The sequence below is a fragment of the Loxodonta africana genome, chromosome 11 (assembly GCF_030014295.1).
Source record: "Loxodonta africana isolate mLoxAfr1 chromosome 11, mLoxAfr1.hap2, whole genome shotgun sequence".
Taxonomy (NCBI): domain Eukaryota; kingdom Metazoa; phylum Chordata; class Mammalia; order Proboscidea; family Elephantidae; genus Loxodonta; species Loxodonta africana.
Genome location: NC_087352.1, coordinates 22,631,115 through 22,646,726, shown reverse-complemented (window position 1 = coordinate 22,646,726; position 15,612 = coordinate 22,631,115). Strand labels below are relative to the sequence as shown.

Sequence of the window (15,612 nt, the reverse complement as noted above, 5' to 3'; positions counted from 1 at the left end):
AGATTGCTCAGTGTCTCACAGGGAGCAAAGAGGTGAGGGTGGTAGTGGTGACAGGTAGGATGTGGATCATGATTAAAGGCGTTCCCACAAGTATTACATTAGCAGAGTGATTCTCTAGAATGAATTGGCTGAAGTGCAACAAGGATTGAATGTACTGGAAGGTTTCTATGCATTCATTAAACTAACCTATCGAGTAAAAAAATAATCTACACTATGTTGTGATCATTGTGATCATGAAAAGAATGTGATTTCTCCATTGTCCACATTTGCCTCTAGTATGACTACTCTGATGCTCTGTAAACAGAAGAGTGACCAGTGAAGGCTCTCTTATGTTAAATTACATCATGAATTTTCCTCATGTGGAGGAAAGCATGACGGTTGTTCAAGAAGTGTTCTGACACTCTTGCCATGCAAAAGGTTTTTCACCAGTATGAATTTTCTGATGTTCACTAAGTTGGCTTACATTACTGAATGCCTTCCCACATTCCTTACATTCATTGGGTTTATCACCAGTATGAATTTTCTGATGCTGTGTCAGTTGATAGGGTCGCTATGAGTCGGAATCGACTCCACGGCAGTGGGTTTGGTTTTTTTTTTTGGTGTCAGTTTGTGGCGATGACCAAAGGCCTTCTCACATCTGTTACATTTACAGTGTTTCTTACCTGCATGGATTCTCTCATGTTTAACAAGGCTTAACCCATAAATAAAGGCCTTCCCACATTCCTTACATCTATAAGGCTTTTCACCAGTATGGATTCTCTCATGCTGAGTAAAACCTAAACCAAATCAAACCTGCTGCCACTGAGTCGATTCCGACTCATAGCGACCCTATAGGATAGAGTAGAACTGCCCCATAAAGTTTCCAAGGAGCACCTGGTAGATTCGAACTGCTGACCTTTCGGTTAGCAGCCATAGCACTTAACCACTACGCCACCAGGGTTTCCTCATGCTGAGTAAGGTGATAAAAAAAAACAAACAAACCCAGTGCTATCGAGTTGATTCTCATAGCGACCTGAAAGGACAGAGTAGAACTACCCCATAGAGTCTCCTAGGAGCGCCTGGCAGATCCAAACTGCCGCCCCTTTGGTTAGCAGCCGTAACACTTAACCACTACATCACCAGGGTTTCCAAATAAGGTGATGGCCACAATTAAAACCCTTCCCTTCTGTACACTCATATGGCTTCTCACCTGTATGGATTCTCCCATGTTTGACAAGGCTTGAACCCCAGTGAAAGGCCTTCCCACATTCCTTACACTCATGAGGTTTTTCACCAGTATGAATTTTCTGATGTTGAATAAGATAATTTATGTGAGTAAAGGTCTTGCCACATTCTTGGCATTCAAAAGGCTTTTCACTAGTATGAATTCTTTTATGTTGAACAAGGCTCGAACCACAAATAAAAGCCTTCCCACAATCTTTACCTTCATAAGGTTTCTCACCACTATGAATTCTCTTGTGTTGAATGAGTTTATACACATGTCTAAAGGTCTTGCTACAGCCTTTACATTCATAGTCTTTCTGAGCAGTGTGAAATCTCTGATGCTGAGGAGTTCACCGCCACGCCTAAAGGCCTTCCCACAGTCTTTACATTCATAGGGTTTCTCACCTGTGTGAATTCTCCTATGAATCACAAGGCTTGAGTCCCACCAAAAGGCCTTCTCAAAATCCTTATATTCATAACGTTTCTCACCAATATGGATTTTCTGATGTTGAATAAGTTGATTGCCCCAATGAAAGGCCTTCTTACAGTCTTTACACTCAAAAGAATTCTACTATGAGGTTTGTGAGGTGGTCAAGTGGGTATTTATTCACAGTTAATTATCATTTGATGGAAATATCCCTCTTGATGGCCCAGTGGTGCTTCAAACTTACCTATACACTTCTAGTCAAGGCCAATGGATTTATTTTTTGATGTGCATTCTACTGGGAAAAAACTATTTCGTAAATGTCCTTTTCTGTGGGTAAACAGTCTCACAGATTGACACTAAATCTGTAAAGACACAACATATTTTGTCTCCTTTCAAGGAAAACAACAACAAAACCTAGTCACAAACAACTTCTTTAGTACAAATAAAAATTCTCTAGTAGAATAAATATGAATCACCTAGGGATTTTGTTGAAATGTAGATTCTACTTCTGGCACCACGATACTTAATGAGAAAGCACTGGAAGCATTTCTGTTAAAGTCAAACAAGAAAACTGTACTATTATCCTATTACTTTCTACTAGCGTTGTCAGGTGCCCTCAGCTCGACTCCGACTCATGGCAACCCCATGTGACAGAGTAGAACTGCCCCATAGGGTTTTCTAGGCTGCAGTCTTTACAGAAGCAGGCTTCCAGGTCTGTCTCCAACAGAGCCTCTGAGTGGGTTTAACCTTTCAGTTAGAAACCAAGCGCTTAACTGTTTGCACCACCAGGGCCCCTTTTACTTCCTGTTAGCTGACACGATTAAGCAAAAGAAATCAGAGGTGTAAACCTCAAAAATAAACCTGAAAAAGGAGCACAATTTGGAGATATGATGACATACCTAGAAGACCCAAGAAAACCAAATATGGAATTACTGCAAAAATATGAATATGCAGTTAGTATAGTTGTATATAAAATTAATATTCTAAAATTGACATATATATAGCTAATACAATGAAAAGTTATTCTGAATAAAAAGACTAACAGTCATGTGTCAGTTTTCTAGTGCTGCTGTAACATACCTTTGGACAAGTAGATGGCTTTAACAAAGAGAAATTTTTTCTCTCACAGTCTAGTAGGCTAGAAGTCCAAATTCAGGGCACCAGCTACAGGGGAAGGCTTTCTCCCTCTGTTGGCTCTGGGGGCACATCTTTATCATCAATCTTTCCCGGTCTAGGAACATCTCAGCGCAGAGACCCCAGGTCCAAAGGACATGCTCTGCTCCTGGCACTACTTTCTTGGTGGTATGAGATCCCCATGTTTTTCTGTTCACTTTTATCTTTTATATCTCAAAAGAGATTGGCTTAAAACACAACTTAATCTTGTAGATTGAGTCCTGCCTCATTAACATAACTGCCCATAAACCAACCTTGATCACAGAGGCAGGATTTACAACACATAGGACAAGCACATCGCATGGCAAAATGGTGGTTGATCACACAATACTGGGAATCATGGACTAGCCAAGTTGACCTACACTTTTGGGGGGACACAATTCAATCCGTAACAGCTCAAAAGCAACAAAAAAGACAGCATGCAGTTAAGCACTCAACGATTGGCCAGAGGGCTGACAGTTCAAACCACCCAGAGGTACCTTGGAAGAAAGACTGGCAACCTGCTTCTAAAATGCCACAGCCTTGAAAACCCTATGGAGCAGTTCTACTCTGCACACATGGTGTCACCATGAGTCAGACACCACCCTATGCCGTTTTTACAGTTACATTCATCACAATGTGTGAATATTCTCATTATTTCCGTTATGGTTGTTCCATTTCCATTAATCTATTCTCCCTGCCCCCTTCTATTCTTATCTTTTCTAAACAAATTGTTGACTATTTGGCTGTATATAGATGATTTTTTAAAGGAGCACAGTACTTATGGGTGACATTTTTCTAAGACAATCTGTTATTTAGCTACAAAGTGACTGCACGAGTTAGTTTCTTTTTGATGTTTTTTTTTTTTTTGTACTTTAAGTGCAAGTTTACAGTTCAAGCTAGTTTCTCATACAAAAAATTTATACACACACTGTTATGTACCCTAGTTGCTCTGCCTATAATGTGACAGTAGACTCCTCCTTTCCACCATGCATTTCCCGTGTCCATTCAGCCAGCTCCTGTCCCTTTTTGCCTTTTCATCTCACCTCTGGACAGGAGCTGCCCATTTAGTCTCATGTATCCATTTGGGCCTAAGAAGTACTCTCCTCATGAGTATCATTTTATGTCTTATAGTCCAGTCTAATCTTTGTCTGAAGACCTGGCTTCAGGAATGGTCAGAATCAACTTGACAAATAACAACAACAACATTACATATTTTATTTTGAGGCAGGAACTCATCCAGGGAGACCAGGTTGCTATAGTTCTCCAACATCACATCCCAGTACAGATCCCTCAGAGCAGTGTCCAGGCACGCCCACCCCTCCTGAGAGAAGTCTAAGTCCACTTCTGCAAATGTCACCAAACCCTGAAAATACACACCCACATAATACTGAGGAGGTGAAAGGAAACAGTTTCAAGATGAAAGAAACAGGAGGAAGGGCTAACCTGTGAGCAGAAGTGAATATAGTGATTAGGCAGAGCGCTGTGATGTGGGTAGAGGGCAGTCAGGACATGTGACTGAGGCAGAGCCCCTACATGCTACTGAAGAACCCCCTAACACCTGACTGTCAGTTTGTTGTACTGTGGTGGTCTGTGTGTTGCTGTGATGCCGGAAGCTATGCCACTGGTACTTCAAATACCAGCATGGTCACTCATGATGTACGGATTTCAGCAGAACTTCCAGACTGAAAAACTAGGAAGAAAAGCTTGATGATCTACTTCTGAAAGTTATCCCATGAAAATCTGATAGATCAAAACAGACTATTGTCCAATATAGTTGTCTTAGTTATCTAACCCAGTGCCGTCGAGTCGATTCCGACTTATAGTGACCCCATAGGACAGAGTAGAACTGCCCCGTAGAGTTTCCAAGGAGCGCCTGGCAGATTTGAACTGCCGACCCTTGGGTTATCTAGTGCTGCTATAACAGAAATACCAAAAGTAGATGGCTTTAACAAATAGAAATTTATTCTCTCGCAGTCTAGGAGGCTAAAAATCCAAATTCAGGGTGCCAGGGAAGGGTTTCTCTGTCTGTCTTCCCTCGGTCTAGGGGCTTCTCAGTGCAGGGACTCCAGGTCCAAAGGATGTGCTCTGCTCCTGGCTCTTCTGATTTGGTAGTAATGAGGTCCCTATCCTCTTTGCTCAATTCTGTTTTATATCTCAAAAGAGACTGACTCAAGATACAACTTAATCATATAGATTGAGTTCTGCCTCATTAACATAACTACCTCTAATCCTGTCCCATTAACATCATAGAGATTAGGATTTCAACACATAGGATAATCACATCAGATTACAAAATGGCGGACAACCACACAATACTGGGAACCATGGTCTAGCCAAGTTAACACACATTTTTGAGGGGCACAATTCAATCCATATAAACTGTGCTGGAAGATAAGCCTCCTAGGTTGGAAGAATCATGACAATGATCCAGGACTGGGTAACATTTCATTCTGTTCTACATAAGGCTGCCATGAGTCATGGCTGAGTGGACAGCAGCTAACAACAACAACGTTAAGAACGCTACTGCTGCAGAGAAAACCACCTACACCCTGTGGAATTCTTAATTATCAAACATGTCAGGCAATAAAAAAAAAAAAAATTTTTTTTTTTAATAGATAAAATAATTCAAGTTTTTTGCCTGTTTAGGAGCAAAAGCCTGGTAAGTGTCTCTCCCATAAATTCTCAGCAACCATGGATTCCTACAGCATCTTATTCCCTTTAAGGGAAAACAGGGAGTCAAACGGATTACTTGAACACCAATGCTCATTGCAGCCCTACTCACAATAGCCAAGAGGTGAAACAATCTAAGTGCCCATCAACAGGTAGATGGACGAATGGTGGTATATCCATACAACAGAATATTTTTCAGCCCTAAAGAGAAATGAAGTCCTGATACATGTTACAACATGGATGAACACTGAAAACATTATGCTGAGTGAAATAAGTCAGAACCAAAAGGACAATTACTGGATGATCCCACTTAAATATCAGAAATGTCTAGAATGGACAAATGCAAAGAAAGGGAAAGGGAAGTTATTGCTCAAGCAGCACTGAGTTTCTGTTAAAGGCGAGTTAAAAAAATGGATATGGATAGTGGTGACGGCTGAACAACATGGTGAATATAATTAACATCACTGAATTGTACACGTAAAAATGGTTGAACCAGCAAATGTTTTTTTATATTTTACCACAGGAAAAAAAAGATAAACTCTGCATTCCAAGATCTCCTCAGATAGCTCGCACCCCTCCTCTTTTGAGAGACCTCACTAAACTTTTTAAATTAAATGTTCTCAGCAGAGCGCACCTGAATGTGAGAAAGCATACCTCAAGGATTAGCCTACAGGTTGAGGGTGAGAAAAGAAGACATAAATGAACTAAATCTCTGACTCTTTGTGGTGGTTTCCAAACATGGCTATTCATTATAATTCTCTAGGGAGTTAAAATGCCTGGGCTCCCATGCTAGGGTTGATCAAGATGAATGTCTGGATGGGGCCAACCACCCAATCTTTAGGTGGTTCTAGTGCCAGAAGAATGAGCCCTGGTGACTCAGTGGTTAAGAGCATTGCTGTTTACCAAAAGGTCTGCAGTGTGAGTTTATCAGCTGCTCCTTGGGAGAAAAGACCTGGTGATCTGCTCCTGTAAAGACTTCAACCTAGGAAACCCTATGGGGCAGTACTACTCTGTCCTGTAGGGTTGCTATGAGTCATAGTCAACTTGATGGCACATAACAGTGCCAGAAGAATGAACAAATGTGTCTTGGAAGAAGTGCAGCCAGAATACTCCTTAGAAGCAAGGATGGTAAGACTTTATCTCACTTACTTTGAACATGTTATCAGGAGGGACCAATCTCTGGAAAAGGACATCATGCTTGGTAAAGTTGAGGGTCAGCAAAAAAGAGGAAGACCCTCAATGAAATGGATTGACACAGTGGCACCAACAATGGGCTCAAACATACCTACTACTGTAAGGATGGCCCAGAGCCAGGCAACGTTTCCTTCTGTGTTGCTCATTATGAGTTGGAACTGAGTCAATGGCACCTAACAACAACAGTACCCAGATAGGGTTGGAAGCTCCTAGGTCAGTCACCATTGTTGGAAGGATCAAGTTGGTGTCCTGAGTTCTCAGCTTTGGGGCCTGGGGAGTAAACTGTAATGAGGACTTCTGACATCTTTTGAGAGCATCACTCCCTGTCTACTTAGGAGACCAATTCCAGGAAGGAAGCTGGCCACCAAGCCCAAAAGATCAATGGGGTTAATCTTATCATAAGTTCCCTGGATAGTGCAAATGGTTTGTGGTGGGCCGTTAACTAATAGAGAGGTTGATTCAACCAGTGGCACCTCCGAAGAAAGGCCTGGCAATCTGTTTCCATAAAGATTACAGTCAAAGAAAGGGCCACATAAGCCAGAGACTACATCAGCCTGAGGCCAGAACAACTAGATGGTGCCTGGCTACAACCCATGACTGCCCTGACAGGGAAAAGGACAGAGAATCCCTGAGGGAACAGGAGAGCAGTGGGATGCAGACCCCAAATTCTCATTAAAAAAGCCAGACTTAATGGTCTGACTGAGACTAGAATGACCCCGGTGGTCCCCACACCTTCTGTTAGCCCAAGACAGGAACCATTCCCAAAGCCAACTCTTCAGACAGGGATTGGACTGGACAATGGGATGGAGAGGGATGCTGGTGAGGAGTGAGCTTCTTGGATCAGGTGGACACTTCAGACTATGTTGGCATCTCCTCCCTAGAGGGGAGATGAGAGGGCAGAGGGGCTTAGAAGTTGGCAAAATGGACACGAAAAGATGAGTGGTGGGAGGGAGCGGGCTGTCTCATTAGGGGGAGAGCAATTGGGAGTATGTAGCAAGGTGTGCATCGTTTTTGCATGAGAGACTGACTTGATTTGTAAACTTTCACTTATAGTACAATAAAAATTAAAAAAAGATTACAGTCAAGAAAACTCTATGGAGCTCAGTTCTACTCTGCAGAACAGGGTTGCCATGAGTCAGAATCAACTTAACAGCACTGGGTTTGGTTTTTTGGCTTACCAGATAACTTCTTATTGGTCCTCCAGCTGTATTGATACACAGCTGCTTGTTTTTTCCCTCCAGTGTGCTCCAGTCAACCTCATTAGGGTTGGGGTCTGCCTCCACTAACACAAGAAAGGCCTGGTTATCTGCTTCAGTAAATATTACAGCCAAGAAAACCCCATGAAGCTCAGTTCTACTACGTAACTCATGGGATTCCATGAGTTGAAATCAACTCTAAGGCAACGTATGTTTAATCTTATCCTTTCCTTGATCACTCTCTAATCTCCTTATAGTTCTAAAGGCTTTATAAATTTGAGTTAATCCCCTAGCTCTCTCTACCTGTAAACTACTCCCCTAGGCCCACTGGAATCAATAGTTCAAGCCCAGTAATCCAAATGGCATTGTCAACCCTCTTCTCTAAATAATCCTTCAGCCTTTGACCGTAAAATGCCTCAGGATGTGGTTTCTTCTCCAAACTGAGTAGGGTGTGTTTATCCATCCAGATCCCACTGACCTAAAAAACCAAACCAATCCCATTGAAACTGAGTCAGCTCCGTCTCAAGGCAACCTTACATATAACACAACAGAAATGTTCCCTGGTTTTGTGCCATCTTCATGATCATTGATATGTTGAGCCCGTGGTTGTGGCTTTTGTGTCAATCCATCTCATGGTTGGTTTCCCTCGTTTTTGCTGACCTTACACTTTACCAAGCATGATGTCCATCTCCAGGTATTGGTCCATCCTGATAGCATGGCCAAAGTAAGTGTCTTAGGCTGGGTTCTCCAGAGAAGCAAAACCAGTAAAGTGTATAAATAAATAAATATTTATATCAAGGAAATGACTCACTTGGTTGTTGAGGCTGGAACATCCCAAATCCGTGGGTCAGGATAGAGGCTTCTCCTGATTGATGTAGCCACAGGGGCTGGGAAGATTGAGGAATACCAAGATTGGCAGGCAAGACCAAAGGTAAGCTGCTAACTCAAGTCCCAAGAACCGGAAGTCAGTTGAACAGGAGCCAGCTGCAGAATCCAGAACAAGCAAAAGCCACAAGCCTGGCCAGAATATCCAGTTACACTCAATGCAGGCTACACAGCCAAGGAAACTCCCTTTCAACTGACTGGCTACTCACAGCAGATCCCATCATGGAGGTGATCACATAATATCAAATCTCATCATGTAAGTGATCACAATATCATATAACTATCAAACCACTGAGAATCATCACCCAGCCAAGTTGACACACAAACTTAACCATCACAGTAAGCAAGACAAAGTCTCACCATCCTCACTTCTAAGGCACTTTCTGGTTGTACTTCCTCCAAAATTGATTTGTTCATTCTTCTTGCAGTCCATGGTATATTCAATATTCTTCACCAACCCCATAATTCAAATCCATCAATTCTTCTGTCTTCCTTTTGCATTGTAGAGCTTTCACATGCACATGAGGCAACTGAAAAGACCACGGCTTGGGTCAGGTGAACCTTGGACATCGAGACGACAACTAGAATGTAAGATCTATGAAATCAGCGTCTTTCTTTACTGATTAATTGATTTATTTATTCAACAAATATTAACTGAATGACTATGCCAGGCACTGTTATAAAGACCAGGGACATAGAAGACACAATGAATCACATTTATTTATAGCCTAGAAGGATTACATTGTATTTTAGGTGGAATACGAACCCACTGAGCTGTTTTTTACCTATGACTTGATTCAAGCAACCAAATCATTAACTCATTCATTTAAACATCTGTTGGATGAGGACTTCCGGCCAACATGGCGCCACAGACAGAAGCACCATGCTGTCCCTCTACAGCAAAGACCCGAAAAACTAAGTAAAACAGAGACAAACGTCATTCCTGGAACCTGAAGTGTCAAATGAAGAGATAAAGAACTCAGCCAAGCACTGAATGGAATATGAAACTGAGAGAGGACAGAGAGCGAGGAGAGATACCTGCAGAGGACCCTATCGCTAATGCAGCACAGATCCGCCATCTTGGACTCCTGTCAGGGACTGGCAGACAGGGAGCACGGGAAAGCAGCTTCACGGAACTCCCAGCTGAAGACAGAGCACCTGCTAACCAGCGAAACATGCTTTCCCACCCCCCATTCTCTCCCTGCGGCTCGACCTCCAAGCTTCCTGGCTGACTGCAACGGCTCGACCTGCTGGGAAGTGCAGCGTCTGTGCCACTTGGATTCACCCAACCCACGTTGGAGATCAGCAGACAAAGAGTATGGGAAAGCAGCTTCACGAAGTTCCCAGTAGGAGACAGAGCACCCGCTCCACACATCACAATCTCCCCCCTTTTTCCTGCCTACCTGCACCGTGCACTGAACATCACACTCCCAAGCTGCACAGGCAGGGCCTACTGGAACCTGCCCAGCACGGATTCCTGGCCCACCCTGTCAGCCTTAATACGTGCCACAAACAACCCATTTCAGCCCCTCCCCTTCAGCTGGACCTGCTCTGCCGCACCATAGCTGATTGACTGGCCATGCCCATTGGACAGGAGGTAAAAAGTACTGTGACTACAGATGAGCAAACAACAAAGAATGCACAGCCTGCCTGCTCAGACATAACCAAATAAAACAAAAAAGCAGGATGAAACAAACAAATCTACAATCAAGAAATGAAGAAAATAACTACTAAATGTCCCGAAGACAGCAGACAATATCAAAACATATATATATATAAAAAACAAAACAGGACAGGATGGTTCTAGTAGGCATCCAAAACAAAACACCAGATAACTTTCCAGTAGAAAGGCACTAGAACTACCTGACAGGGAATTCAAATATCTAATATTCAGAGCAATCCAAGAGTTGAAGCAAAAAGCAGACAAAAATGAGGAAAAAACAGACAAATTTATGGAAAAGGCAGATGAATTCACGGAAAATACAGACCAAAAAAATGGAACAATTCAGAAAAGTAATACAGGAACAAAATGCCAAAATAAACTCACAACTAGAAGTCATACAAAAACAATAGTTGTAAATCCAAAAGATAAACAACAAGATTTCAGAAATGGACAGTGTCATAGAAGGGCTAAGGAGCAGGTTTGAAATGATGGAAGACAGAATCAGCAAAACTGAAGACAAACACTGGGATACAACTCTGTTTGAGGAAAAATCAGAAAAAAGAACAAAGAAAAATGAAGAAACCCTGAGAATTATGAGGGATGCAAGCAAAAGCAAAAATTGTGAATGATCAGAGTTCTAGAACAGGGAGAGAAAACAGAAAACACAGAGAAGATCACTGAAGAATTGGTGACAGAAAACTTCCCTAATGAAGGACAACACACAGTACAGGAGAGGTCAGCACAACTGGACTATACCAAAAGCAACGAAGTTTTCTGAATAATCTGAACACTTCAAAGGCCAGTGTAGCAGGGATGGGGGTTTGGGGACCACGGTTTCAGGGGGCATCTAGGTCAACTGGCATAATAAAAACTATTAAGGAAACATTCTGCATCCCATTTTGGAGGGTGCATCTGGGGTCTTAAACGCTAGCAAACGGCCATCTAAGATGCAACAATTGGTCTCAACCCACATGGAGCAAAGGAGAATGAAGAACACCAAAGACACAAGGTAAGTATGAGCCCGAGAGTCAGAATGGGCCACATAAATCAAAGACTACATCAGCCTGAGACCAGAAGAACTGGATGGTGGCTGGCTACAACTGGTGACTGCCATGACAGGGAGCACAACAGAGAATCCCTGAAGGAGCAGGAGAGCAGTGGGATGCAGACCTCAAATTCTAGTAAAAAGACCAGACTTAATGGTCTGACTGAGAATAGAAGGACCCTGGAGATCATGGTCCCCAGATCATCTGTTAGCCCAAGACAGGAACCATTCCTAAGGCCAACTCTTCAGACAGGGATTGGACTGGACTATAAGACAGAAAATGATACTGGTGAGGAGTGGGCTTCTTGGATCAAGTAGACACATGAGACTATGTGGGAAGCTCCTGTCTGGAGGGGAGATGGGAAGGCCGAGGGGGACAGAAGCTGGCTGAATGGACAGGGAAACACACCGTGGAGAGAAGGAATGTGCTGTCTCATTATGGGGAGAGCAACTAGGAGTACATAGCAAGGCGTACATAAATTTTGTATGAGAGACTGACTTGATTTGTAAACTTTCACTTAAAGTACAATAAAAATATATAAAAAGAAAGAAAACTTTCCTAATATCATGAATGATGAAAAGCTAACCATCCAAGAAGCTCAACGAACCCCATATAGGACCCCAAAAGAAAAACACCAAGGCATATCATAATCACACCCACTAAAACCAAAGACAAAGAAAAAAACCTGCAAGCAGCTCAGGAAAAACAAAAAGTCACATACAGAGGAGAAACAATAAGACTAAAAAAAAAAAAACTAAGCTCTCATTATTCAGAAGAAACTGTGCAGGCAAGAAGTCAATGGGATGACATATAAAACCTTGAAAGAAAAAAGTTGCCAACCAAGAATAATATATGCTGCAAAACTCATTCAAATATGATGGTGAAATTAGGACATTTCCAGACAAACAGAAATTAAGGCAATATGTAAAAACCAAACCAAGCTTACAAGAATTATTAAAAGGCATCTTTTGCTCTGAGAACAAACAACATCAGACCACAGCCTAAATCTAGGAGGCAAGCTTCTACCAGACAGATACCAATTTAGGAAATGAACTCTCAAGGACTATCCAAAACCAACCAAAACAATTGGAACAGGGAACCAGAGAAGTTAATCTGTAAACGACAACAAAGTCAGAACAATAAAAGAGGGAATAAATGGTATAGGTGTAGAACTTTCTAATGGAGAGGAAGGCAAGGTGATACCAAGTAATAATAGACTGCTTAAAACCTGGGAAAACAAGCGTAAATTTCAAGGTAACCACAAAGAAAGTTAACAAACCTACACATGAAAATAAGGAAGAAAAACAAAGTCTCAATAAAAACAAATCTAGAAAAACAAATGAAAAAGAAATCCACAAACAAAATGAACGCAGCACAAGAGAATAAGAGGAACAAAGAAAATGTTAACACCACAAAAAAAGTACTACAAAATGACAGCAATAAACTCACACCTGTCAATAATTACACTGAATGTAAATGGCCTAAATACACCCATAAAGAGACGGAGAGTGACAGAATGGATTAAAAAACAGGATCTATCAATATGCTGTCTACAAGAGACACATCTTAGAAACAAAGATATAAATTTATTAAAAATCAAAGGATGGGAAAAAATATATCAGGCAAATAACTACCAAAAAAGAGCAGGAGTGGCAATACTAATCTGAGATAAGATAGATTTTAAAACAAAATCCACCATAAAAGACAAAGAAGGGCACTATATAATGATTAAATGGATGATCCATCATGACTTAACCATAATAAACATCTACACACCCAATGACAAGGCTCCAAAATGCATGAAACAAACTCTAACAGCACTGAAAACAGAAATTGACAGTTCCACAATAACAATAGGAGACTTCAAAACACCACTGTCAGTAAAGGACAGAACATCTAGAAAGAAACTCAACAAAGATACAGAAGAGCTAAAGTGCACAAGCAGCCAACTTGACCTCATAGACATATATAGAAAATTCCACCCAACAGCTGCAAAGTACACATTCTTTTCCAATGCACATGGGACGTTCTCCAGAATAAACCACATTTTAGGCCACAGATCAATTCTCAACAAAATCCAAAACAATGAGATAATACAAAGTATCTTCTCTGACCACAATGCCATCAAAGTAGAAATTAACAACAAGAAGAGCAAGGAAAAAGAAAAAGAAAAATCAATTACACGGAAACTGAATAACACCCTGCTTAAAAACCACTGAGTAATAGAAGAAATCAAAGATAGAATCAAAAAGTTCCTAGAATCAAACAAGACTGAAAACACATCATACCAAAACCTTTGGGACACAGCAATAGCAGTGTTCAGAGGTCAATTTATAGCACTAGAGGCACACATCAAAAAAGAAGGGACAAAATCAAAACTTTAGTTGCACAGCATGAACAAACAGAAAGAGAACAGCAAAAGAAGCCCACAGCCACCAGAAGAATGGAAATAATAACGATAAGAGCAGAAATAAATGAAATAGAGAAGAGAAAAACAATAGAAGGGAACAAAAAAAGAATCTGTTGGATGAGATATCTTTGTTTCTCACACGGCTTTGAACTGGTTCATTCTGGTCTGACCCCTTGCTGAGAACCTGCCTTTCCACCCAGACATACTGAATCAGGATCTACGTTTTAACAAAGCCCCCAGGTGATTCTTCTGTATACAGAAGAATCACCTGGTGAGCTTGTTAAAAATTCTGATTCAGTATATCTGGGGGTGGAAATGCAAATTCTCAGCAGGGGATCTACCTGGAACGAACCAGTTCAAAGCCCTAGTTTCTTGAGGGGGACACTTCCACAGGAAACACAGTGAGGATTCCTGCCTGGTTAATTTGGGCTCTTCATGGTGGTTAACCAGTGGATAGAGAAATAAGTTAGTGGCATGGATAACCAACCATCATAATTATGAGGAGCTAAGAGTCCCTGATCCCACACATCTCTTAGTTTGTCATACTGTGGGGGATTGCATGTTGCTGTGATGCAGGGGGCTATGACACTGGTATTCAAATACCAGCAGCGTCACCCATGTGGACAGGTTTCAGCTGAGCTTCCAGAATAAGGCTACGGAGGAGGACCTGGTGGTCTACTTCTGAAAAAAAATAAGCTAGTAAATAGCAGCGAAACATTGTCTGATACAGTGCTGGAAGATGAGCCCCTCAGGTTGGAAGGCGCCCAAAATGTGACTGGGGAAGAGCTGCCTCCTCAAAGTAAGGTCGACATTAATGACATGGATGAAGCCAATTTTGGGGGACCTTCATTTGCTGATGTGGCACAACTCAAAGTGAGAAGAAACAGCTGCAAACATCCATTAATAATAGGAACATGGAATGTACGAAGTATGAATCTAGGAAAATTGGAAATTGTCAAAAATATAATGGAAGGCATAAATATCAATTAGTGAGCTGAAATGGATGGGTTTCGGCCATTTTGAATTGGATAATCATATGGTCTACTATGCCAGGACAGACAAATTGAAGAGGAATGGAGTTGCATTCATCATCAAAAAGACCACTGCAAGTTCTAACCTGAAGTACAACACTGTCAGTGATTGGGTAATATCCATATGCCTACAAGGAAGACCAGTTAATATGACTGTTATTCAAATTTATTCACCAATCACTAAGGCCAAAGATGAAGAAATTGAAGATTTTCTACCAGCTTCTGCAGTCTGAAATTGATCAAACATGCAATCAAAATGCATTGATAATTACTGGCAATTGGAATGCAAAAGTCAGAAATAAAGAAGGATCAGTAGTTGGAAAATATGACCTTGGTGATAGAAATGATGCCAGAGATTGCATGACAGAATTTTGCAGGACCAATAATTTCTTCATTGCAAATAGCTTTTTTCAACAATATAAATGGCAACTATACATGTAGACCTGACCAGATGGAATATACAGGTATTAAATCAACTACATTTGTGGAAAGAGATGATGGAAAAGCTCAATATCATCTGTCAGAACAAGAACAGGGACCAACTGTGGAACAGATCATCTGTTGCTCATATGTAAGCTCAAGTTGAAGATGTAGAACATTAGAAGAAGTCCACAAGAGCCAAAGTACGACCTTGGGTATATCCCACCTGAATTTAGATGCCCATCAAACTCCACATAAGGAAGATCTCAAAGGAAAGTCACCAAGACATATTATCATCAAACTTGCCAAAAC

General features: G+C 41.4%; 1 pseudogene; it reads right to left on the bottom strand.

The window, feature by feature from the left end:
- Positions 1-778: 778 nt before the first annotated feature.
- On the bottom strand, positions 779-8,551 carry LOC104845570 (zinc finger protein 331-like; annotated as a pseudogene).
- Between the last annotated feature and the right edge of the window lie 7,061 nt (positions 8,552-15,612).